The sequence below is a fragment of the Nycticebus coucang genome, chromosome 12 (genome assembly GCF_027406575.1).
Source record: "Nycticebus coucang isolate mNycCou1 chromosome 12, mNycCou1.pri, whole genome shotgun sequence".
Classification (NCBI taxonomy): Eukaryota; Metazoa; Chordata; class Mammalia; order Primates; family Lorisidae; genus Nycticebus; species Nycticebus coucang.
Window position 1 is genome coordinate 77,422,204 of NC_069791.1, and position 25,857 is coordinate 77,448,060.

General features: G+C 37.8%; 1 protein-coding gene and 1 pseudogene across 4 annotated transcripts in view; one reads left to right on the forward strand and one right to left on the reverse strand.

The window, feature by feature from the left end:
- AUTS2 (activator of transcription and developmental regulator AUTS2) overlaps window positions 1-25,857 on the forward strand; it is a 1,299,114-nt gene that overhangs the window by 416,193 nt on the left and 857,064 nt on the right. The gene's annotated exons all lie outside the window — the stretch shown is intronic.
- LOC128562758 (meiotic nuclear division protein 1 homolog) lies at window positions 19,899-20,500 on the reverse strand (annotated as a pseudogene).

Here is a 25,857-nt window from a genome sequence, read left to right on the forward strand (position 1 = left end):
GATTTCTGGGTTGTTTCCACACAACTGCTATGAACAACTATATACATGTTTTGGTATGAACTTAAGTTTTCTTTTCTCTGGGATAAATGCCCAATAGTGCAATTGCTGGGTAGTGTGGTAGTTGCATGGTTAATTTTTTTTAAAAAATTAATTATTATAGATACACAATACTTGTATATATTTATAGGGTACATGTGATGTTTAAATACAGGCATACAATGTGAATTAATCAAATCAGGGTAATTGGGTTATTCATCACGTTTGGTATTTATCATTTCTTTGTGTTAAGAACATTCTAATTCTACTGTTTTAGGTATTTTTTTATTAATTTTTTCATTGTTAAATCATAGCTATGTACATTAGTGCAATCAAGGGGTACAATGTGCTGTTTTCATATACAATCTGAAATATTCTCATCAAACTGTTCAACATGGCATTTTCTTAGTTACTGTATGTAGGCATTTGTATTCTGCATTTATTAAGTTTCACCTATACCCATTCTAAGATGCACCTTAGGTGTGGCCCCACCCATTGCCTTCCCTCCACCAGAACCTCCCCCCTCCCTTCCCCTTCCTTGGTCCTTTCCCCATAGTCTTGTGCTATAGTTGGGTTATAGCCTTCATGTGAAAGCTATAATTTAGCTTAATAGTAGAGCTGAGTACATTGGATACTTTTTCTTCCATTCCTGAGATACTTTGCTAAGAAGAATATGTTCCAGCTCCATCCGTGTAAACATGAAAGAGGTAAAGTCTCCATCTTTCTTTAAGGCTGCATAATATGCCATGGTATACATGTACCACAATTTGCTAGTCCATTCGTGGGTCGATGGGCACTTGGGCTTCTTCCAAGACTTAGCAATTATGAATTGGGATGCAATAAACATTCTGGTACAGATGTCTTTGTTATAGTGTGATTTTTGGTCTTCTGGGTATAAACCTAGTAAAGGAATTATAGGATCGAATGGCAGGTCTATTTTTAGGTCTCTAAGTATTCTCCAAACATCCTTCCAGAAGGAACGTATTAGTGTGCATTCCCACCAGCAGTGTACAAGTGTGCCCTTTTATCCACATCCACGCCAACATCTCTGGTTTTGGGATTTTGTTATGTGGGCTACTCTTTTGTTATGTGGGGTACTCTTACTGGTGATATCTCAAAGTAGTTTTGATTTGCATTTCTCTGATGAATAAGGATGATGAAGAGCTTTTTTCATGTGTTTGTAGATCATGCGTCTGTCTTCTGTAGAGAAGTTTCACTTCAAGTCCCTTGCCCACCCTGAGATGGGGTCACGTGTTCTTTTCTTGCTAATACGTTTGAGGTCTCTGTGGGTTCTGGTTATTAGACCTTTATTGGAGGTATTAACTGCAAATATTTTCTCCCATTCTGAGGGCTGTCTGCTTGCTTTACTTATTATGTTCTTGGCTGTGCAGAAGCTTTTTAGTTTGGTCAGGTCCCAGTAGTGTAGTTTTGATACTGCTTCAATTACCTGGGGAGTCCTCCTCGTAAAATATTCACCCAGGCCAATTCTTTCAAGAGTTTGCCCTGCACTTTCTTCAAGTATTTTTATAGTTTCATGTCTTAAGTTTAAATCTTTTATCCAGTGAGTCTATCTTAGTTAATGGTGAAAGGTGTGGGTCCAGTTTCAATCTTCTACAGGTTGTCAGCCAGTTTACCCAGCACCATTTGTTCAATAGCAAATCTTTTCCCCTTTGAATATTTTTAATTGACTTGTCAAAGATCAAATAACCGTAAGTAGCTGGATTCATCTCTTGGTTCTCTATTCTGTTCCAGACATCTACTTCTCTGTTTTTGTGCCAGTACCATGCTGTTTTGATCACTATCGATTTATTGTATAGTCTCAGGTCTGGTAGAGTGATTCCTCCTGCTTTGTTTTTATTGCTGAGTGATGTTTTGGCTATTCGAGTTTTTTTCTGATTCCATATAAAACGAAGTATTATTTTTTCAAGATCTTTAAACTATGACAAGGCAGCTTTAATAGGAATTGCATTAAAATTATATATTGCTTTGGGTAGTATAGACATTTTAACAATGTTGATTCTTCCCAGCCATGAGCATGGTATGTTTTTCCATTTGTTAACATCTTCAGCTATTTCTTTTCTTAACATCTTCAGCTTTTCTTTTCAGTTCTCTTTGTAGAGATCTTTCACATCCTTTGTTAGGTATACTCCCAAATAGTTCATCTTCTTTGGCACTACTGTGAAAGGAATAGAGTCCTTGACTTTTTTCAGCTTGGTTATTGTTGGTATATATAAAGGCTACAGATTTATGGGTATTGATTTTGTAGCCTGAGACATTGCTGTATTCTTTGATCACTTCTAAAAGTTTTGTTGTAGAATTCCTAGTGATTTCCAGATATACGATCATATCATCTGCGAAGAGTGAAAGTTTGATCTCTTCTGACCCTATGTGGATACCCTTGATTGCCTTTTCTTCCCTAATTGCAATGGCTAAAACTTCCATTACAATGTTAAAGAGCAATGGAGACAATGGGCAACCTTGCCTGGTTCCTGATCTAAGTGGAAATGATTTCGATTTAACTCCATTCAATACAATATTGGCTGTGGGTTTGCTGTAGATGGCTTCTATTAGTTTAAGAAATGTCCGTTCTATACCAATTTTCTTATGTGTTCTGATCATGAAGGGATGCTGAATATTATCAAAAGCTTTTTCTGCATCAATTTAAAGAATCATATGGTCCTTATTTTTTAGTTTGTTTAAGTGCTGAATCACATTTATAGATTTACATATATTGAACCAGCCTTGAGACCCTGGGATAAATCCCACTTGGTCATGGTGTATAATTTTTTTGATGTATTGTTGGATTTGTTTGTTAGGATCTTATTGAGTATTTTAGCATCAATATTCATTAGTGATATTGGTCCATAATTTTCTTTTCTTGTTGGGTCTTTCCCTGGTTTGGGGATTAAGGTGATGTTTGCTTTGTAGAATGTCTTGGGTAATATGCGTTCTTTTTATATGTCTTGAAAGAGGTTAGTAGTATAGGTACTAGTTCTTCATTAAAGGTTTGATAGAATTCTGATGGAAAGCCATCTGGTCCTGGGCTTTTCTTTTTAGGGAGATTTTGTATAGTGAATGCTATTTCAGACCTTGATATAGGCCTGTTCAACATTTCCACTTCATTCTGGCTAAGTCTTGGTAGGTGGCGTACGTCCAGGTATTGGTTGATTCCTTTCAGATTTTCGTATTTCTGAGAGTAGAGTTTCTTGTAGTATTCGTTAAGGATTTTTTGAATTTCTGAGGGTTCTGTTGTTATTTCATCATTACCATTTCTGATTGATGAAATTAGAGACTTCACTCTTTTTTTCCTGGTTAGGTTGGCGAAAGGTTTATTTATTTTATTGATCTTTTCAAAAAACAAACTTTTGGATTTATTGATCTGTTGTATAATTCTTTTGTTTTCAATTTCATTTAGTTCTGCTCTGATTTTGGTTATTTCTTTTCTTCTGCTGGGTTTGGGGTTGGAGTGTTCTTCCTTCTCTAGTTGCTTGAGGTGTTCCATTAAGTTATTAACTTCCTCTCTTTCCGTTTTCCTGAGGAAGGCTTGCAGTGCTATAAATTCCCTCTTAGGACTGCCTTTGCATATCCCAGAGGTTCTGGTAATTCATGTATTGATTGTTGTTTTGTTCCAAAAATTTGGTGATTTCCTTTTTAATCTCATCTATAACCCATCTATTCTTCATTATAAGGTTGTTTAGCTTCCATGTTTTTGCATGGGTGTGCAGGTTCCTGTTGTTATTGAGTTAAACTTTTATTCCATGATGGTCTGAGAAGATGGAAGGAATAATTTCTATTTGTTTAAATTTGCTGAGGTTAGATTTGTGGCCTAGGATGTGGTTGATTTTGGAGTATGTTCCATGGGCTGATGAGAATAATGTGTGTTCCATTTTGTTGGGATGAAATGTTCTGTAGATGTCTGTTATGTCCAGATGTTGAATGGTTGAGTTTAAATCTAAAATTTCTTTGCTTAGCTTCTTTTTGGAGGATCTATGCAACACTGCTAAAGAGGTGTTAAAATCTCCAACTACTATGGAACTGGAGGAAATAGAGTTGCTCATGTCTGTTCGAGTTTCTCTTATAAATCGAGGTTTGTTCTGGTTGGGTGTATAAATATTCATAATAGAGATCTCATCATATTGAGTATTATCTTTAAGAAATATGAAGTGTCCATGCTTATCCTTCCTTATTTTTGTTGGTTTAAAGCCTATTGCGTCTGCGAACAGAATTGCAATGCCTGCATTTTTTGGCTTTCCATTTGCCTGGAATTTAGATGACCATCCCTTCACCTTGAGTCTGTATTTGTCTTTTAATGTAAGATGTGATTCTTGTATGCAGCAGATATCTGGCTTGAGTTTTTGTATCCAGTCAGCCAACCTGTGCCTCTTTAGAAGATAGTTTAAACCATTCACATTGATTGAGAATATTGATAAGCCTTTTCAGAGTCCAGTGGACAGTTTTAATCTTTTTGCAACTGTGGAAGTTGGAATTTGATCAAAATTTTCTGGGTGGGTTTACTTTTGTGATGGAGGATTATGCTGGTCTTTATGGAGGATAGGTCTGAGAATATCCTGGATAGCTGGTTTAGTTATGGCAAATTTCTTCAACATGTGAATGTCATTGAAGTATTTAATTTCTCCGTCATAAATGAAACCCAGTTTAGCTGGGTACAGGATCCTTGGTTGAAAGTTATTTTGTTTTAGGAGATTAAAAGTTGATGACCATCCTCTTCTAGCTTGAAAGTTTACAGCAGAGAGATCAGCAGTAATTCTAATATTCTTCCCCTTGTAGGTAATGGTTTTCTTTTCTCTGGCAGCTTTCAGAATTTTCTTCTTCATATTAACTTTAGTGAAATTGATTATGATGTGTCTGCGGGATGTCTTATTTGGGTTGAGTCGTGCTGGAGTTCTGAAACTGCTATCTGAATTTCAGAATCTCTTGGCATGTCTGGAAAGTTCTCCTTGATAATCTCATGGCAAGGAGACTCTCTGCCTTGTGAAGCCACTTCGTCGCTTTCCAGGATCCCTATAAGACGAATATTGTTGGTTTTTTTTTTGAATTATCCCAGAGCTCTCTGAGAGTGTGATCTGTTTTTGCCCTCCATTTCTCTTCCTCTTTGAGAGTTTGGGAGCATTTGAAACCTTTGTCTTCAGTGTCAGAAATCCTTTCTTTTGCTTGCTCCATTCTGTTACTGAGGGATTCTACTGTGTTTCTCAGATTTTGAGGGCTGCAACTTCTTGTCTCAGTGTGTCAAAATCTTTGGTCATTTGGTCTTTGAATTCACTGAATTCTTGGGACATCTTTTGGGTTACTGCTTGGAATTCTAATTTGATCTTATTTGCTATACAGATTCTGAATTCGATTTCTGACATCTCAGCTATTTGTTTGTGCATGGGATCTTGTGCTGTGTCTGCCCCATTGATCCTTGAGGAGTTTATCTACTCTGATTATTCACATTGCCAGAGTTTTTCTGTTAATTTCACCTCATGATTCTTTTACCCCCTTGTCTCTGGCCGTCCTCAGAGTTGCAGAGGTGTGTCTCCAAGTTTAGACCCCAGCGGAATCAGTCTATTGTTGCTGGATCTTTGTAGGGAGTGACCCTATGTAGTTCCTCTGGGGTTGACCCAGTAGGGAGTTCTGGTTGTGAATGCAGCTCTAGACTGTGACATACCTGAATCCAGCAACAGGGCGGGAGGTGGTGTGCATGGTTTGGGGAGTGCCTGGCACTCAGTGAATTTGGCACAGAGTGCCCATGGCTCCAGCAGTCTCTGGCCAGGAGAAGGGCTCCGTGCAGAGGCAGGGAGGGCTCCAGAGGGCACGCAGCTGCCAATATCCCTGGCCAGACGAGTGGACCAGTGTCGATGCAGGGAGGATACAGGAGGGAGGACGCTGGGTTGTGCGGCTCCCACAGTTCTGGTCAGGGCATGCGGAGGCCCTGCGTGTACGGGTTGTGGGTCAGGTGTCGCGGCGCAGCTGTTATGGAGGTCTGGGCGGTGCCAAGTGTACAGCCATGAGGGGTTATATGCAGGGATAGGGAGAAATTGGAAATCAGGGTTTTCTATAAAGAGGATTAGGACTTGGGGTAAACGAGGTGCAGAACGTGAAGATAGTTAGTGTTCATGTTTTAAAAGGGATAGAATGTTATGAGGGGTATATAGATATGTGAGGATATGGATGTTACGTTTCTGGACCTCCAGGAAAAGAAGGGACATGGCTACTGTTGCTCAGAGGCAAAGGGGCCAGCCTAAGGCTGTGAATTCTGTCTGTTTTGAGAGAAATACTATTATGAGGTGATTATCGTGAGGTTTCTGTGTTAGGACCCCTCCTGCACATCCTTGGTGTTCTGACACTGAGAGGTCAAATGGATAGCGGAGATCAGGGACGGGAAGGAAGAATGCTTTGTACAGAGAGGATTGTATGGAGGAGAAGGAACTTGACCAAAATTAGTGGGGGTATAGGAGGTCAGTTAGGGGGCTTTTAGTAGCAGTGTATATAATTTTAGCTGAGGCCACTACATTGGGAATTCAGGCGCTAAAATATCGTAGAACCCCAAGGAAGGAGAGGAGATCATTTTTTGTTTAGGGAAGGGATAAGGAGGAGATGGCCTTAATGCAGTCATTCGAATGAGTTTTTCTCATTTCTGCCAGAGGATGCTGAGGTATTGCACAGAGGGAGAGATTAAGTGGGCTTTGGAAAGGGACACTCTATACCCCTTGGTTTTGAGGAAAGAGAGGAAGTGAATAGTGTCTTGCCAGGAGGCAGAGGGGTGGGGCTACATAGGAGAAGGACATCTCGTACTAAAGAACTGTGGAATTTTTTGGTAATGTTAAATGGTCTGAAGTGCCTGCCAAAGTAATGAGGACTGTCCTTAAATCCTTGTGGGAGAACTCGTCTCGTGAGTTGTTGGCTGGTGGAGGAGTCCATTTCCGTCCAGGTTCCGTGAAGGTAAAGAGAGGTTGGGAGAGCTCATAGATGGAGAGCGTAAAAAAAGATGTCTTTGAGGTCTAAAACTGTGTAATGGGTGGTATTAGAAGGAATGGATAGGAGGGTGTAGGGATTAGGGACTACTGGGTGAATAGGCCAAATAATTTCCTTTTTTTTTTTTTTTTCTTTGTACAGACAGAGTCTCACTTTATCACCCCTGGTAGAGTGCTGTGGCATCACACAGCTCACAGCAATCCCCAACTCCTGGGCTTAGGTGATTCTCTTGCCTCAGCCTTCCAAGTAGCTGGGACTGTAGGCACCCAACACTATGCCCAGCTATTTTTTTGTTGCAGTTTGGCCAGGGATGAGTTTGAACCCGCCACCCTCAGCATATGGGGCTAGCGCCCTAGCCACTGAGCCACAGGCGCCACCCAGGCTGAATAATTTCAATGATGGCCCATAAATCCTGCATTAACTGATATGAACCACCAGGTTTTATTACAGGAAGGATGGGATTATTGTAGGTGGAGTTAATAGGTTTGAGAATACGGGCTGACAGGAGTATGAGGATGAGAGGTTTATTGCCCCAGAGGGCCACCATGGGGGTTGGAGGTTGTTTAAGGGAAGTATATGAATGTTGGGATCAGAAGGTAATGAAAATGGGTGAATGATGGGAGGCTACAGAAGGAGGAGAGGTATCCCACACCACGGGGTCTACAGGAGGTCGGATTGAGAGAATGGAGAGGTTATAGGGGAGAGATTAGAGAAGAGTGGGATGTGTAGTGAGGCTCCAAATGGATGGAGCCTGCAGGAATCATCAGGGTTGCTTGTAATTTTGAGAGGATATCTCTGCCTAGTAGGACAATGCTGCATGAAGGAATGATTAAGAATGAATTTGAAAAAGAGTGTCCAGAAAGTGAGCACCACAATGGTGGGGTAGCGTGAGGGCACAGTAAATTGCCATCAATACCCATCACCAAGATCTCTGTTGTAAAAGACCTTTGTAGGTGGAGTAGGTGGCCACCGTATCAGTGCAAAAAGGGATTGGCTTACCTTCCACTATTTGATATACCTGGAGCTCAGTCTTCGTGATCATCCAAGGGGCCTCCTGCACTTCCAGGAACTATCAATCTCTAGCGGCCAAGCCTAAGAGGTAAGGGAGGTCCTGAAAGTAACTGTGAACTAGATCCTCAGGACCTGGGTAGTCAGACTTCCAATGATGACCTCCACAGGCTGGACGTGTCTTGGGGGAAGTGTTTGAATTTGGGCACCCCCTGGCACAGTGGCCAGTTTTCAAGCACTTCAATCATGGTCTCAGGGGAGGTTTTCTTTTTCCGAACTATTTACAGGAGTTTCAAGAAGTAGCTGGAATTTGTCTGATGGTGGAAGCCAATAATAACTAGAGCTCTGAGAGGCGCTGACACTTAGAGGCTTCTTCTCAGTTATTGAAGACCTTGAAAGCCAGGTCAATGAGATCTCATCGGGGATCTGAGGGCCCTGGGGGGATTTTTGGAGTTTTTCCCCCCAGAAATCAGGTGCAGACTCTAAGATATAATGCATGTTGATGATGAGCTTGCCCTCATTGCTTTCTTGAAATAGGGTAGTATAGCTGTGGGGGCTTTGTTAAGACAGGCTAAAAACTGGGCAGGATTTTCATCTTGTTTCTGGGTTATTTCTTTTAGTTTGTCATAACTGATGGCCTAATGGGCTGTTTTTTTAAGTCCCTCTAAGAGACACTGGACCATGTGGTTATAGAAGCAGATTCCAGGAGTGTCAGTTTGGTAATTCCAATTGGGGTCTTTCTAGCATCCTCCAGCAGGGTTTGGTCTGTTCTCTGTAGATCTTTGGTGTGGACCTGAGCCTGGGTGCAGACCCTGCTTCTTCTCCTCTGAAGTTAGGGTGGAGGTGAGGATGACACATAAGTCATGCCAGGTTAGATCATATGGCACGATTTATATGTAATCCTCACCTCCACCCTATGGAGTGTAAGAAGGGGAGGGTTGTCTGCTGGGTCAAAGAAATATGATGGAGAGTTGGGTGGCTCCGGGGGTTCAGGAAAGGCTGGTTTGGCCTGTGCAAAGACAATTTGAAAAGGTTCACAATATGAACACAAAGAAAGAATATTTTGGAGGAGTAGGAATGCCTGGATGTAGGGTACTTTTGACCATTTGCCCACTCGATGACAGTAATTGTCGAGGTTAGTGAGGATTGAAAGGTCAAAGGTGCTATTTTTAGGCCATTGTGAGTTATTGTCTAGTTTCTACATAGGCCCCAAAAGTTGAGGCATTTAGGTTTAAGGTCAGGATAAAGCTGTAGAGGCTTGAGATAACTTAAGAGGCAGCTTAAAGTTGAAGAAGGGGGAGTAGTGACTGAATGGTGCCCGTATCAGAAACTGGAGGTAGAAAATAGATGAGGTTAAAGTGAGGATGAACAGAGAACTTACGGGGAGGAGGAAGTGGCCAAGGCTGGGGCTGGGGTGGTTATCAGATGTCCTTGAAGACCTTTAACCTGCCCAAAAAGAGTGGGCCAGGCTATAGACGAATGCTTACCTCACTAATAAATGGATGGATTCTGTGCTGGGGTTGGAGGAGTTTGTTTTCATTTTCATTCGTTCTGAGAAACTTTTAAATTTTCTTCTTGTCTCTTCAATGATCCAGGGGTCATTCAGAAGCATATTGTTTATTTTCCGTGTGTTTGTATATTTTCCAGTGTTCTTCTTGCTATTCACTCCTAGTTTTATTACATTGTGGTCATAGAAAATAGTTGATGTGATTTCATTTTTTTAAAAATCTTTTTAGATTTGCCTAACATATGGGTCTATCCTTGAGAATGATGCATGAGCTGAGGAAAATAACAAATATTCTGCATCAGTTGAATGAAACATCCTGATCAGTAGTGACGATTAATTCCATTGTTTCTTGCTTGACTTTCTGTCTGGATGATGTGTTCATTGATGAAAGTGGAGTGTTGAGGTCCCAGTGATTATTGTATTGGGGTCTGCCTCTCTCTTTAACTCTGATAATATTCACTATATAATCTGGGCGCTCCAGTGTTGGGTGCATATATGTTTAGATTGTTATATTTTCTTGCTGAATTGAACCCTTTAACATTATAACATTATATAACGACCTTCTTTGTTACAGTCCAGTTTTTGTCTTGTAATCTATTTTACCTGATTGAAGTATGGTTATTCCTACTCTTTTTTGATTTCCATTTGTGTGGAATATCTTTCATTTTAAAGGCTTTACTTTCTGTGTGTGTCTGTACAGGAGAAGTGTATTTTTAGCTATTGTTTTTCCGATTGAAGTATAGTTATTCCTACTCTTTTTTGATTTCCTTTCTTGCCTTTCTGTGTGTGTACAGTAGAAGAGTATTTTTAGCTATTGTTTTATCTGATTGAAGTATAGTTATTCCTACTCTTTTTTGATTTCCATTTGTGTGGAATATGTTTCATTTTAAAGCCCTTACTTTCTGTGTGTGTCTGTACAGGGCAAGTGTATTTTTTAGCTATTGTTTTTTAAAACCTATTTAGCCAGTCTGTGTGTTTCGATTGGAGAATTTAATCTATTCACATCCAATGTTATTATCCATAAGGACCAACTACTGCCATGTTGTTACTTGATTTCTGGTTGTTTTTCTCCCTCCCATCTTTCCTCTCTCCCTTGTCTCCATGATGTGTTTTAATTTCTTGTTCCTTATATTTTGTGTATTTGTTATAAGATTTGAGCCAGTACAGCTGTAGAAGTTGCACAAAGTCTTCAACATTTGCAGTCTGACTTCCTTGTGAATTTATTCCAGGCCCCTGGCCCCTTTTGTCAGCTGGTTGCAGGGCTAGCTGAAATTTGCAGATCTTGGCTTTGGGGGAGGAGGATTTCCCAGTGGCCAGCGCGATGTATAAATGCTCCCTTCTTAGGAGTTCTGCTCTATGCTCTGTTCCCCTCTGACAGGGTTGGCCTGAGTTTCAATGCAAATTCCTATAATCACTTTACTCTTTGTCCTGCTAGCACAAGGATTCTCTCTCCAATACTGTGGGATGGAGGGAGAGGTGTTGTGCCTCTTGATATGTTAAAGGTGAGTAGTATGATCTGTACATCTGATTTTTGGTTCTTTTTTTATTATTTATTAGATCATAACTTTGTACATTGATGCATTTATGGGATTCAGTGTACTGCTTTGATATACAATGTGAAATGCTTACCTTGAACTAAGTAACACATCTATCACAATTATACTCATTTCTTAATAGTTTGAAATGTACCATTGCATCCTGCACATTAGCTGAAGGTGCCTCCTTGTGTGGAAAATTGTTGAATTTGACGTTTATGGTCAGGGAAGATCATTGGAAGTTTCTATTTGGCCATCTTGCTCCATCTCCTTTTCTGCATAGGTAATTTTTAAGAATCCACCAAACTGTCTTTCAGTCTGGCTTTGCACATCGTCTCAAACACAGTGAATGATCCAGTTTCCCTGCATCTTCACCTGTATTTGGTGGTGTTACTGTTTTCTATTTTACCAGTTTATTGGTGTGTAGTAATATCTCAATGGGTTTTTTTTTTTTTTTTTTACTTTACTGAGGGTACTATGTTGCTCTTGGTAGAGTGATGTGGTGTTGCAACTCACGGCAACCTGGAACTCTTGGACTTAAGTGATTCTCTTGCCTCAGCCTCCCATGTAGCTCATGGGGTTTTAATTTGCATTTTCCTAATGGCTAATGGTGTAGAACATCTTTTCATTTGCTTATGTGTCATTGAAGTATCTCTTTGCATCCCTGGACTAAATCCCATTTTGTTATGGTGTATAATTCATCTTATAAATTGCTAAATTTTATCTGCTAATATTTTATTACGGACTTTGGCATCTATATTTATGAGAAGTATTGGTTTGAAATCATCTTTTTGATAATAGTTTTATCATCAGGCTTTTACTTGTGTCATAAAATGAATTAGAAGTATTCACTCTTCTGTTTTCTAGAAAAGATTTTGTACAGTTGGTATTAATTCTTCTCTAAATTTTGTGTAGAATTATCTAGACCTGGAAATTTCTTTTTTGGGAGTTTCTTCACATCTAGATCTAGAAATTTCTTTTTTTGGAGTTTCAAAATTAGGAATTTAATATCTTGCAGAGTTATTGGAGTATTTAAATTCTTATGTTTTCCATTGGCGGTGTCTTCTGGTATTTTTGTTTTTGAGGAAGTGGTCCACTTTATCTGAACTGTCAAATTTAAGTATGTAGAATTGTTTATAACCTTCCTTCTTGATGTCAGTATTTTCTACTTCATTTCTGGTATTTAGCATTGTGAGGTTTTTTTTTTTTTTTTTTTAATCAGTCTTGCTGGAGTTTTGTCAATTTTATAGATCTTTTCAAAGAAACTATTTTTTTCATTCATTTTTCTCTACTATTTTTCTGTTTTCAACTTCATATCTTTAATTTCCTATTTTAAGTTATTTTTCTGCTGATTTGAGTTTATTTTGCTCTTCTTTTTCTAGGTTCTTGGGGTGATAGCTTAGATTATTAATTTCAGATTTTTCTTCCTTCTCATTGTAAACATTTAGTGCTACCTGCATTTGAAATTCCTTGTTGGTAGTGCTTTGTGAGTCCCATAAGGTTTGATAGGCTATATTTTCTTTTTCATCTAGTTCAGTGTATTTTTAAATTTCCCTTAAGAATTTGATGTATGATTTATTTAGAAATGTCAGTTTGTTTCCAGTATTTGGACATTTTCCTATTGACCTATGCTAATTTCTAATTTGATTCCTTTGTAGTCAGAGAACACATTCTGTAGGATTTTATTTCTTTTGGATTTGCTGAGTTATGTTTTCTGACCCATCATATGGTATATCTTGGTATGTTTTATACGAAAACTTGGAAAAAAGGTTTCTGCTTTCAGTGGAATGTCAAGTAGATCCTGTTGGTTGATAGTTTGTTGACTTTTTCTGTATCCTTGATGATTTTTTTTTTTTGTCCAGATATTTTATCCATTTTTGAGAGAGCTTGTTGAATTCTTTAATTACAATTGTATATTTGACTATTTCTCCCTCCAGTTCTGTAAGTTTTTGCTTCATGTATGTTGCGGCTCTGCTGTTTGGTACATGTGCTTTTTAGGATTATTTCTTGGTGGATTGTGCTCTTTTATCATTATGTAATTTCCCTCTCTGTTTCTGGAAATTTTCTGTACTTTGAAGTCTACTTTAGCAGATAATGATGTAGCCATTGTGGGGTTTTATTTTTTGGTAAATGTTTTTATGGTATACTGTATTAGTTAGTTTTCTCTAGAGAAACAGTCAGTAGGCTATACAGTAGAACCTTTGTAAGTGGACAGCCTAAGACAGTGGTTCTCAACCTTCCTAATGCTGTGACTCTTTAATAAAGTTCCTGTGGTTTAGGACCACAGGTTGAGAAACGCTGGCCTAAGGGATTGTAACAAACTAGTCAATATATGGAGGTGGTCAACATAAGGAACTTCTGTTGAATACATGTGGTGCACTTCTGCTCTATGACAATTAGATTAACTTAAGGAGATGGTCACTGGAGGGATGTGGTCAACTACAGTTGTTCTTACTTTGCATGTATACATATGTATACCCATATGAATATATATACACACACATATGTACATACATACACACATACACACATGTGAGGAGATTTATTATGAGAATTGATTCCCACAGTTATGGAGGCAAAGAGTCCCATGATCTGCAAGCTAAGAAATGGTAGGTAGTGTAGATTAGTCAAAATGTGAAAGGCTGAGAACTGTGCCAGCCAGCTGTACATATAGAGGCCTGAGTCTGAGTCGTAAGGCCTGAGAACCAGGCATTGGATGGTGTCAGTCTTTCAATGAGGAGCACTGCTGTCCAGTGTCCAAGGGTAGGAGAAGATGGATATTCCAGCTTAGAGAGTAAATTCCTCTTTCCTCACCTTTTTGTTCTGTTTGGGGTGTTAGTGGATTAAATAAGGCCTACTTGCTGTGATGGAGGGCATCTTTTAAATTAGTCTAGCAGTTAAAATGCTACCCTCAGAGACACACCCAGAAATCATGGTTTTCTGGCTCACTTAGCCCAGTCAGGTTGACACATAAAACTAACAGTCATGTATTATTGCTTTCCTAATTTTGATTTCTGTATTGTTATAGTTAATATGAGCTTATGGTGGAGAGTACACAATTGGGTCCTTTTTAAAATTCACTCTTCCAGTCTCTCTTTTAATTGGTGCATCTAGATGGTATAACTATAATTATTGATATGTTAGTTTGTTTCTTTTCTATTTTATTTTATTTTTGTTTCTGTCTTTTCCTCCCAGCCTTTATGTGTGTTACACTCTAGAATTTTTCAAGTTCCATTTTGATTTATCTGTAGTATTTTTGATTGAATATCATTGTCCAGCATTTTTGGTGCTTGTCTAGGTATTGCATTATGGGTTTATAACTTACATAATCTAATGGTTTTGGATTTACAAATCCAAGTGAAATTTACCTTCCTTTAGTCTGTCCTATTTATATTTATCTCAGATAGTTCCTCTACATACATTTATAACCACATCTGACACTGTTACAATTTTTGCTTCAATGTTCAAACATAATTTGGGGAACTAGAGGAAAAGTGTATTGTTTTTACCTATATTTTTGCTCTTTCCATTATTCTTCCTTCCTTCCTTCTTGGTGGTTCAAGATTCTTTTATCATTTGCTATTTTATTTCCAAAGAGAACTTCCTTTAGCCATTTTTTCAGGGTAGGTCTACCAGCAACAATTTTTTTTTCTATTTTATGCGATTATCTTGGTTTCCTCTTCTTTCCCATACAATATTTTTTGAATGATACAGAATTCGAGGTTGATAGGTTTGCTTTGTCTATTCCTTTATCTATTGGGAAGTGCAGTTTTGTTGTTTTTCTGGCCTCTATGGTTTCTGATGAGACACCCACTGTTCTTCTTTCCTCTGTAGGTCATGCTTTGTTTCTCTCTGGCTGCTTGTTAACATCTTCAAGCTATTTCTTTTCTCAGAGTTTCATAGTTCTCTTTAGAGAGATCTTTCACATCCTTTGTTAGGTAAATTCCCAAATATTTCATCTACTTGGCACTACTATAAAAGGAATCAAGTCCTTGACTGTTTTTCAACTTGACTATTGTTGGTATATATAAAAGTACTGATTTGTGAGCATTGATTTTATATCCTGAGATGCCACTGTATTCCTTTATCACTTCTAAGAGATTTGTAGTTGAGTCCTTGGGGTTTTCCAGGTATAAAATCATGTCATCTGAGTGAAAGTTTGATCTCCTCTGACCCTGTTTGGATACCCTTGATTGCCTTTTCTTGCCTGATTGCCATGGCTAAGACTTCCATTGCAATGTTAAAAAGCAGTGGAGACAATGGGCAACCTTGCCTGCTTCCTAATCTGAGTGGAAATGTCTCAGTTTAACTCCATTCAATATGATATTAGCTATGGGTTTGCTGTAGATAGCCTCTATCAGTTTAAGAAATGTTTCTTCTATACCTATTTTCTTAAGTGTTCTGATCAAGAAAGGATGGTGGATATTATCAGAAGCTTTTTCTGCATCAATTGAGAGAATCATATGGTCTTTGTTTTTTATTTTATTTATGTGATGTATTATATTTATAGATTTTATGTATGTTGAACCAACCTTGAGACCCTGGGATAAAACCAACTTCATCATTGTGAGTAATATCTTTGAAGAGTTGTTGAAATCCATTTGCTAGGATCTTATTGAATATTTTTCCATCAATATACATTAATGACATTGGTCTATACTTTTCTTTCTTTGTTGGGTCCTTTCCTTTATGGGGGATCAGGTGATATTTGCTTCATAGAATGTGTTTGAAATATTCTTTCTTTTTCTATGTTTTAGAAAAGGTTATGTAATATAGATACTAGTTCCACTTTAAAGGTTTGGTAGAATTATGATGTGAAGCTATCTGGTCCCAGACTTTTCTTTTATGGGAGATTTTGTATAGTTGATGCTATTTCAGTGCTTGATACAGGTCTATTCAAAATTTCTACAACTTTCTGGCTAAGTCTAGGAAGGTGGCATGCTTCCAGGTATTGGTCTATTTCCTTCAGATTTTCAGATTTCTGAGAATAGAGTTTTTTGTAATAATCATTGAGGATTTTTTGAATTTCTGAGGTGTCTGTTATTTCTTCTCTAGCATTTCTGATTGATGACATTAGAGATTTTTACTTCTCTGTTTCTGGTTAGGTTAGCCAAAGGTTTATCAATTTGGCTAATCTTTTCAAAAAACCATCTTTTTGTTTCATTGATCTTCTGAATGATTCTTTTCTTTTCAATTTCATTTCATTCTGCTCTAATTTTGGTTATTTCTTTTCTTGCTGGGTTTGGGGTTGGAATGTTCTTCCTTTTCCAGTTGTTTGAGATGACCCATTAAGTTGTTAAATCTCTTTCTGTTTTCTTGATAAGGCTTCCAATGCTATAAATTTCCCTCTTATGGCTGCCTCTGTAGTATTCCACAGGTTTTGATAATTTGTGTCTTCATTGTCATTTTGTTTTAAAAATTTGGTGATTTCTTTCTTAATCTCATTTTGACCCAGCTATCATTCAGCATAAGGTTGTTTAGTTTCAATGGCTTAGTTCGAGTATGAAGATTTCTATTGCTATTGAGTTCAACTTTTATTCCATGATTGTCTGAGAAAATACATGGAATAATTTCTATTCTTTAAATTTACTGAGGTTAGATTTGTGTCCTAAGATATGATCTATTTTGGAGGATGATACATGGGCTGATGAGAAGAATGTATATTCAGTTACGTTAGGATGAAATGTTTTGTAGATGTCTGTTAAGTCCATTCATCTAGGGTTAAGTTTAAGGGCATTATTTCTTTGTTTAGTTTATTCTTGGAGGACCTATCTAGAACTGACCAAGGGATGTTAAAATCTCCAACTGTTATAGTGCTGGGAGATACCAAATTGTTCATACCTCTGCCTCTTTAAAGGAGAATTTAAATCATTCACATTAATTGAGAGGATTGATAGGCATCGTAATGTTTTAGGCGTCATGTTTCTCAAAGGTCCAGTGCATATTTTTAATCCTTTCATCATTGTAGGAGTTAGGTTTTGGAGTGTAATTTCTGGGAGAGTTCACTTTGGTGGTAGACCATTGTGCTGGTCATTATGGTAAATGGGTCTGAGACTATCCCAGAGAACTGGTTTAGTTATGGCAAATTTCCTCAACATGTGTATGTCAGTGAAGTATTGCATTTCTCCATCACAAATGAAACTCAGTTTATCTGGATAAAAGATCTTGAGCTGAGAGTTGTTTTGTTTTAGGAGATTAAAGGTTGATGATCATCCTCTATTGGCTTGAAAGGTTTTGGCTAGGAAATCAACAGTCATTTTGGTATTTCTTCCTTTATAGGTAATGCTTTTTTTTACATCTGGATGCTTGCAGAATTTTCTCCTTCATATTAACTTTGGCAAAGTTAATTACAGTGTGTCTAGGAGATGCTTATTTGGATTGAGTCATGTCTACTATCTGAATTTCTGTATCTCTTGCCATATGTGGGAAATTCTCCTCCATAATATCTTGGAGTAGAGCATCTGTGCCTTTAGGACCATCTTCTTCTTCAAGAATTCCTATAAGACGAATGTTTGCACTTTTGGAGTGGTCACACAGCTCTCTCAGGGAATGATCAGATTTTGCTCTCTATTTATCTGGCTCTTTGAGCATTTGGGAGCATTCAAAAGCATGAAGAACCTTTCTTCTGCCTGCTCAACTCTATTACTGAGGGATTCTACTATATTACAAAGCTCCTCGAATTACTTTCACATTTCCTTAGCTCTGCTATTTCTTTTCTCATTATGTCCATCTCCTTTGTAATTTTGTCTTTGAATTCATTGATTTCTTGAGACAACTTTTGAACTTCCCTTTATATTTTTTAATTCCAACTTTTCAAACGTCACTCTATTGATCTTATTTGCCATCCATATTCTGAATTCTATTTCTAACATTTCAGCCATTTGTCTATGAATGGCATCTTCTGTTTTATCTCCTTTGTCATTTATTGTGTTAGTTTATCTATTCCAATTATTCATGTTGCTAGAGTTCTTCCAGTGTTTCCACCTCGTGAGTATTTTCTGCAATTTGGTTATTGGTGGTAGTAGGGTAAGATTGGATTGGGGGTCCCAGGAAGTAGAGTTAATCTGCCCATAACCAATGAGATGGGGCTTGTGACTGTGGGTTTTCCCCTACAACCTTATAAAATTTCCCTTTAGAACTATAGCTGAAGACTCTGAAGACCTACTTAGAAAGAGAGTACAAGCTGGCTTTGTACTGGATTAAGCCATCTCTACCCAATCCTTAGGACTCGAGCTGTTAGTCTGGAATTTCATGTCTCATGTATCTCTCATGGGGAGAGATACAAGCAACTGTGGTGCCCTGCCTCCCACCAGCAATAGCTGGTGAAGGATATTTAGTCCTTTCCCACTTCAAAACAACCACTGCTCAATCTTGGAGGGACCTCGGGTAGAAAGCCCAGGTCTAGAGTTCTAAAGAGATTGACCCAGATAGTATAATCACTGCTCAGTAGGGAGAGATCAAAGGGTATCCAATTATCCCGTAGTGGAAATCCATAGATAGTTCCAACCAGCATACACAAGGGGATGGAGCCTGGTTCCTGCTGGTGGACCACCAATTCAGGAAAGATCACCAGTCATAGTCAGGACTAAGGCATTAGCACCTCCACCCTTGTAAGTCCAAAGCTGGTGTCAGCCCCCAGCCCTTGAAAGTTCAAACTGGGTGCTAGTGTCTCCACCCTTTGAAGTCTGAACGGGGTTAGCTCCACCCGCAGCACAATGTTGTGTGTGTTTCTCGCTCCCAAACATCCATCTCTTCACCCCGCTGCCTCCACTAGAGTCACTGTTTCCGCTGCTATCCATACAATGCCCCACCTCCTCGAGAGTGGTCACACACTCTAGGTGCTACAGGAGGTAGACCTTCAGACTGCCAGGAAAGGTGAGGAAGGATGGACAGAGAGGTCAGAATTGTGGGTAGAATATTCGTTCAGTTTTCTGCTTGGCAGGATGATGCCTAGGCTCACAGGTGTGACTTCTCTGGAGGAGGAGGCCCAGTATTTAGTGGCTGTCACCTGTGGGATAAAATGAGCGGTCATTTGTTCCCTGTGTGCTTGAGGGAGGAGGTCTCTCATGCTCATGATGATGGGCTTTATACCTGGAATTTGTTTATTAGGATTCTCTTTCTTGGAATCACAGGTTGCCACAGCTGAGATGAAGTGTACTTGTCTGTCTTCTTTCCTATCTCAGCTCTCCCTTTCAGTTTCAGGGCCAAATCTGTCAAGAATCTCTCCTTGTGGTCAGGAGCCTCTGGGGAAGGTTGCTTCTAGGTGCCCATCTTCCTCCCCCCCACCAGGCTGAGTAATTTTACCTGTTTTATCTTCAAGTTCTGTAATTGTTTCTTTACCTGGTGTTGGGTCTTTTTCTTTAATTGAAAAAAATTTTATTTTGGTAAAAACATAATTCATGAAATTTACCATCTCAAATATTTTTAAACGCACAGCTCAGTAATGTTATAATGTTAAGTATATTCACATTATTGTGAAACAGATCTCTAGAACTTTTTTATCATACAAATCTGAAACTTTGTTGCCATTATATGACTCTCTTTTTCATGCTTCTCTCAGCCTCTGGTTATCACTAATCTTTCTGTTTCTGTGAATTTGAATACTGTATATACTTCATATGTTTGGACTTGTATAGTACTTATGATTGGCTCATTTCACCTAACATAATGTCCTTGATGTTCTTTTTTTTTTCCTCAGCATTTTTTACTTTATTTAAAATCAATAAAATAGTAAACAGTTACAGGTAAATGACAAGTCAGTACATTTAGTTGGATAATATTTATAAATTTAAATATTCACAAGCTCACTGGTCCATCCTTCACCACTATCAAATATTTTAGTCTATGTAGTCAAAGTCTTCTGGAATTCCAAAATTTTTATCAATTTTATTTTCTTTTGGCCCAAGATTTTATTGCAAATATGTTATCAGTCCATCTGTTAGCAGCTTCCTTGGCCACTTTATTTGCTTGACGTGTTTCTTCTATAACTTGTGGGTCACATTCTTTGTATTTTTCTACTTCTGTCTTTAGCTGTTCCCTTTGGTTCTGAAGTGAAGAAAGTTCTTTTGCTAGCATAGCTCGCTCCTCCGTCTCATGTCGACCAATTTTAGCTTTTTCCATGCTTTTCTGTAGATTTGCATGCTTTTGGCTTCCCTCAGACAACTGAGATTCCAGAATCTCCAACTTAACGTTTCCTTGCATGAAGAGCTTTGCTTGGAAAAGCCCAATAATAATTAGAAGTTCCAATCCTCTCACAGTCTACCATACCATCATCAACTAAACTTTGAAGGACTTCTTTTACTGACATAGCAGTAATGCCTTTCTCTTTGGGAGCACTCTTCTCCATATCTTTTAATTGAAATACATCTTTTGTCTCAAAAAGTATTTCCATCATGCAGGCTCTCTTTTCTTCTGCACTCAGTCCTTTTTTCTTTGACATGGTGCCGGAATTTCGGGTGACGAGGCTTGCGCACGAGGCCTGCACATGGTGCCGATGTTCTTTTTATTTTGAGAAACATTACACATAGAAATTTTAAGATATATTTTTCTGTTTCTGTAAAACATGCTTGGCCAGTCATGGTGGCTCACGCACTCTGGAAGGCCGAGGTGGGGGATTGCCCTGAGCTCAGAGGTTCGAGACCAGCCTGAGCCAGAGTGAGACCCCCATCTCTAAAAAAAATAAAAATAAATAAAAATGCCATTGGGATTTTGATAGCAATTGTGTTGAATCTCTAGCACTTTGGGTGGAATGATCATCTTAACATTAAGTACATGGACATTGTTAAGGAGTATATTCAATTCATGTACATACAATCCCCTCCATTTCTTTGTGTTTTCTCTAATTTCTTTTAGCAATGTTTTGTATTTTTCTGAGTTTTAAATTTTTGTTGTTGAATATTGAAGTTTTCATTTCTGAAATTTCCTATTGGTTATTCTTTATATTTTCTATTACTTTGCTGAGACTTAATTTCTTTGCCTTGGTTTTCAATTTTTTTTCTTTGTGTTTTTAATTACTTGTTGAAGCATTTTTATGATGGAAACTTTAAAATCTTTGTTAGATATTTCTAATATCTCTGTAATCTAGGTGTTGGTGTCTTACTATTTTTTTCTCATTCAAGTTGAAATTTTTTGCTTCTTGGTTGAGGAATGATATGTGATTGAAAACTGTGTATTTTGAGAATTATGTTCTGAGCCTCTGAAGCTTATCTAAACTTTCTGTTTCTAGCTGACCTCTCCTGACAGTTCCTTGACCAGGAAAAATGAGAGGGGAAGTTCAACATTACAGCTTGACCTTACTATTACATAGAGAGAAAGGTGCTTTTCCTACTATGTAGGAGTTCCACCTCCCCTCCAGGCCTCTACTGATGCTATATTGGTTAGGAAGGTGTAGTTGAAACTCATCAGTGTTTTCCTCATGACGTCCAGCGATACCCCAGGGAGTGTGTATGGAGCATTTTCTTTATCACTGCATACTGTTGAAAGTTTTGACTCCCAATTTTTGTCTTGCTAGTTTGTCCCTTTTCCTGTTTTTTAGCCAAAGAGAACACACTTTTCTTGGGGCTTATTTTGTATACCATTTGCATTTCTGGGTTTCCGGTTTCTGGGATACATGAGGCAAAACAAATAAAGAAGGAAAAATCTTTAGGTGCCCAGGATTTAACCCAGACTGATTTCTTTTCTTCACCTTTAAGAGTACATTTATATGTATGTATTTTTTTTTTTATTTCAGACTGATATGAGGGTACAAATATTTAGGTTAAATTGTTTTATTTATATTTATCTGTAATGTTCAAGGATTTTAGTTTTACTTAGTGTGCATAATGTGGAACCGTATGTCTACTCCCATTTTCCTAGAAGCAGAAGTTCCCTAACATGATTTTAAAGAGGTGATCAAATAACATAATGTTTATAAGTGTTTGCATTGTGCATGGCCAAGAACAAATACCCAATAGAGGGTGATAAGTTTTTTTTATTATCCTGTTTATCTTTCTCCAATTGAAATACAAGTTGCACTTTGCTAATCCGTGCTAGAAGCAGCTATATTTTAAGTTTGGCATGCTTTATATAAATTACATTATTAACATACACATGTACATCTTTACATCCCTTTATTACTATTCCAATTAAGATATAGTTTCCTAAAAACATCATCTTTTCAATATTTGTCTTTCTATAGGCAGTTTTACAGTGTATTTTTGTAATAAAATTATTGCTACTAATTTCGGCTTTGTTGAAAACTTGTTACCCTTTTTAGAAAGAACTTGTTACCCTTTTCTACCCTTCTAGAAAGAAGATAATAGACAAAACAGTAGATTATCTTCTGAAGTATTTAAATTGAAGGAGTATCCAATTAGGTGGGTGAAAATTGGTATAGTTGTTTTGATTGATAAGAAGTATTCCTCTGAAGAACTTCTTTGAGATTATTATAAATATAAATATTATTATAAATATTGGAACCCATGGCCACCCTTCCCTAGCATCTTATGCTGTATCTGTCTATAACTTGAAACTGTACTCCAGCTCAGCCTGTAACTTCAGAGCTAGTTTGAAATTTTTTTACATGCTGTATTTGGGAATTTACATAATCATGATGACCGTACATGAATGGTTAGAATATTTTATGCAGTTTTATTGGGTTCATCTGTTAGAAGGAAACAATAAATTTGTGTCACAAAATTGGGAAATTCAGAATGAATTTAAACGTGGAACATAAGCTATGACTATTTTATCATTAAGTTATTCTTATTTGATAAGCAGTGGAATTTGGACTGGGAGGAACCATGTTTCCTCTGCTTTTGTTTGTTAGTTGGTAGAGGAAAACTTGTTGTTCAAGGTAAAAAGGACTTGATCATTCCACCAGGCGACCCTATAAATTTTTCATCATTCTTTAAATAGACTCATTTCAATGAAAAGACCATTTATAGTTTTGACAGCTCAAATAAAAATCTTTAAGAATGAGGAGCTGTTCAAAAGTTCTAAGGGCTCCATTTCTATGGAAGGATTTCAATTACAGTGATTTTCTAAAAGTAAGCACGGAAGGTAAATGGAAACCCCTTTCAAATATTAAATTAGAAGACTCCATTATTACCAGTGTATTTCAGAACTAAAAGATGTAGCTAGTCTAGATCAAAGACCTGCCTACAGATTATTTCTTAAGGGTGTGAGGAAGACCATAGCAGCAATTGAGCCCCTGGATATTGCAGAGCACATAGTACATCAAATGTGACTTTCATTAAGTCATGTTACCCTTGTAGTCCACTGAGTACAGTAGCCATCCTTTTCAACAGGCTGTTAACACCTCCTTGTTCAAAGGCTGTGTGCTGTACACTTGCTGAAGAAGAGAGATAAATGAAAGGGGATGTGGATACATATTTTGGGTTTATTTTTCAAATGTTATTTTTGCCATTCTTTTTTGCATTGGTTTTTACAACTCTTAGAAATAACTGTAAGCATACAGTAGCTATTTATTATTGTTGTTGTTGTTGTTGTTTTGCATGAGTAATTGAGAGAAGGAATTAAAGAATTAGGCTTTCAAAACTGGAAGTTTTTACTGTATACACAGGTAAATTCCTATTCTTTCCTTTCCCTACATGGAACTACCACACTTTTCCCCACCCCATTTCTCTATCAATCTTTTAAAACTCTTTTTTTCTCTCTATTATCTTAAATGTGATTATATATACTTAGAGTAGGTTGGAGTTCTCGAGATGGTATAGAAAGAGTAGGATAGATCAATTTACATGGGGTAGACAGAAGACCATCCTTAAAATTATGGAAGTGGCCGTGCATGGTGGCTCATGCCTACAATGCCAGCACTCTGGGAGGCCGAGGGAGTGGGGGTAGATCATTTGTTCCACACCAGCCTGAACAAATGCAAGACCCCATCTCTACCAAAAATAGAAAACTAGCTGGGTGTTGTGGCAGGGCAGGTGCCTGTAGTCCTAGCTACTCAAGAGGCTAAGACAAGAGGATTGCTTGAGCCCAAGAGTTTGAGGTTGCTATGAGATATGAGGCCAAGGCAATCTACCCAGGGTGACTAAGAAAGACTGGCTCCAAAAAAAAAAAAAAAAAGTGGAAGTGATCTTGGAACCTCACTTTGATTTAAATGATAGCTTTTACCTGTAGAATATTTGTGAGAAGAAAGACTTTCAAATTCCATTCATTTTACTTCTTAGGCCAAGGTCAATCTGGTTACATACTTTTTTGTTGTTTGGTGGTATATGTACTTCTTATCTAACATTGTCTATTCCATACTGTATTTGTGATCTATAGACAGTTAAAACTTGAAACTGTTAAAATTAAAAAAGTACATGCTTAAATTGCATTGTGTTGTCCTGGATGTGTAGTGGCTTGCACCTGTGGTCATGGCTGAGGAGAGAGGATCACTTCAGACCAGCCTGGAGTGCATCTCTGAGAAACTGAAAATAACTTATCCAGGTGTGGTGGGTGGTGTCTACAGTATCATCTACTCCGTAGGCTGAAGTGGGAAGATTGCTTATAGCCAGTATAAGACCAGCCAGGGTGATATAGTGAGATCCTGACTCATTATTATTATTATTTTTAATTGAGACAGAGTCTCACTTTGTTACCCTCAGTAGAGTGTTGTGGCATCATAGCTCAGTTTGAGAAACCTCAAACTCTTGGGCTCAAGCAATTCTCTTGCCTCAGCCTTCCTAGTAGCTGGGACTACAGGTGCCTGCCACAACGTCTGGCTATTTTTTGTTTGTTTGTTTAGCAGGCCCCGGCGGGTTTGAACCTACCAGCCCCAGAACATATGGGGGGCTTCCTAACCACTGAGCTACTCACACCCAGCCGACGTTGACTCATTAAAAATACAAATCATTTTGTAAGTCATGTGATTATACATCTTCTCATCAATTTTTTGATGTAGAGCAGTGGTTTGTATCTTTGGCTGTATGTTGGCAGCTTAGGAGCTTCAAAAAAATATATTGATGTCCAAGTATCAATCCTAGAGATTCTCATGCAATGTGTCTGGGGTGCTGCCTTGGCATTGTTTTTTTTTAAAAAGATGTCTAGGAGTTCAGTGTGCATTAAGGGCTGATTGAAAATGGTTCCACTGATGTGTGTTCCATTTGTTTTCTTGCATAAACCACTTCCATAATGCATTGACCACATTGGTCTATGAGGGTTTATTCAAAATGATACAGCAGCTTAGACATATGTGAGTAATGTGAGTATAGAATCTTTTTGAATTCCTTTTCCAGTGTTTCTATAGTCATGACATATTTAATTCAACAACAGTTTTTTAAAGAGGTCCACTTTATTAAGTCTTTACCATTTTCAGCTTAATTTTAATACAAATTATCTCACATTCATTTTGTTTTCATCACTCATTTATGTGATGTTTAAATAAATGCAGATTTCCTATGATAACCTATGGGACTGTGTACTGTTGTGCACTGATATCTTTTAGAGAAGCATTCAGTGGTTATGAATTGTTCAGTATGATTTATAAAGGAAGTGAGGACCAACAGTTAATCGAGCTGGTTGGTTGAGTGGAAGTTAGTTAAAAGAGCGTTTATTGTAAAAGTTGTGTGATTGACCTGATTTTAGTTCAGTTAACATTCACCCACAAGAAGGTATGATGCGTTTCATTTTTATTCCATAATTGAATATGTAACTGGATTTTATTTTTTATTTAATATTTAACTTTTAATTTAGGATTTCAGATAAATTAATATCTTATGTTTCCGCTTAACACACATAGTTATAATTTGTATAATCACTATTATCTCAAGAGTGAGGACACTTTCTTACCTGTGATTTTTATAACCC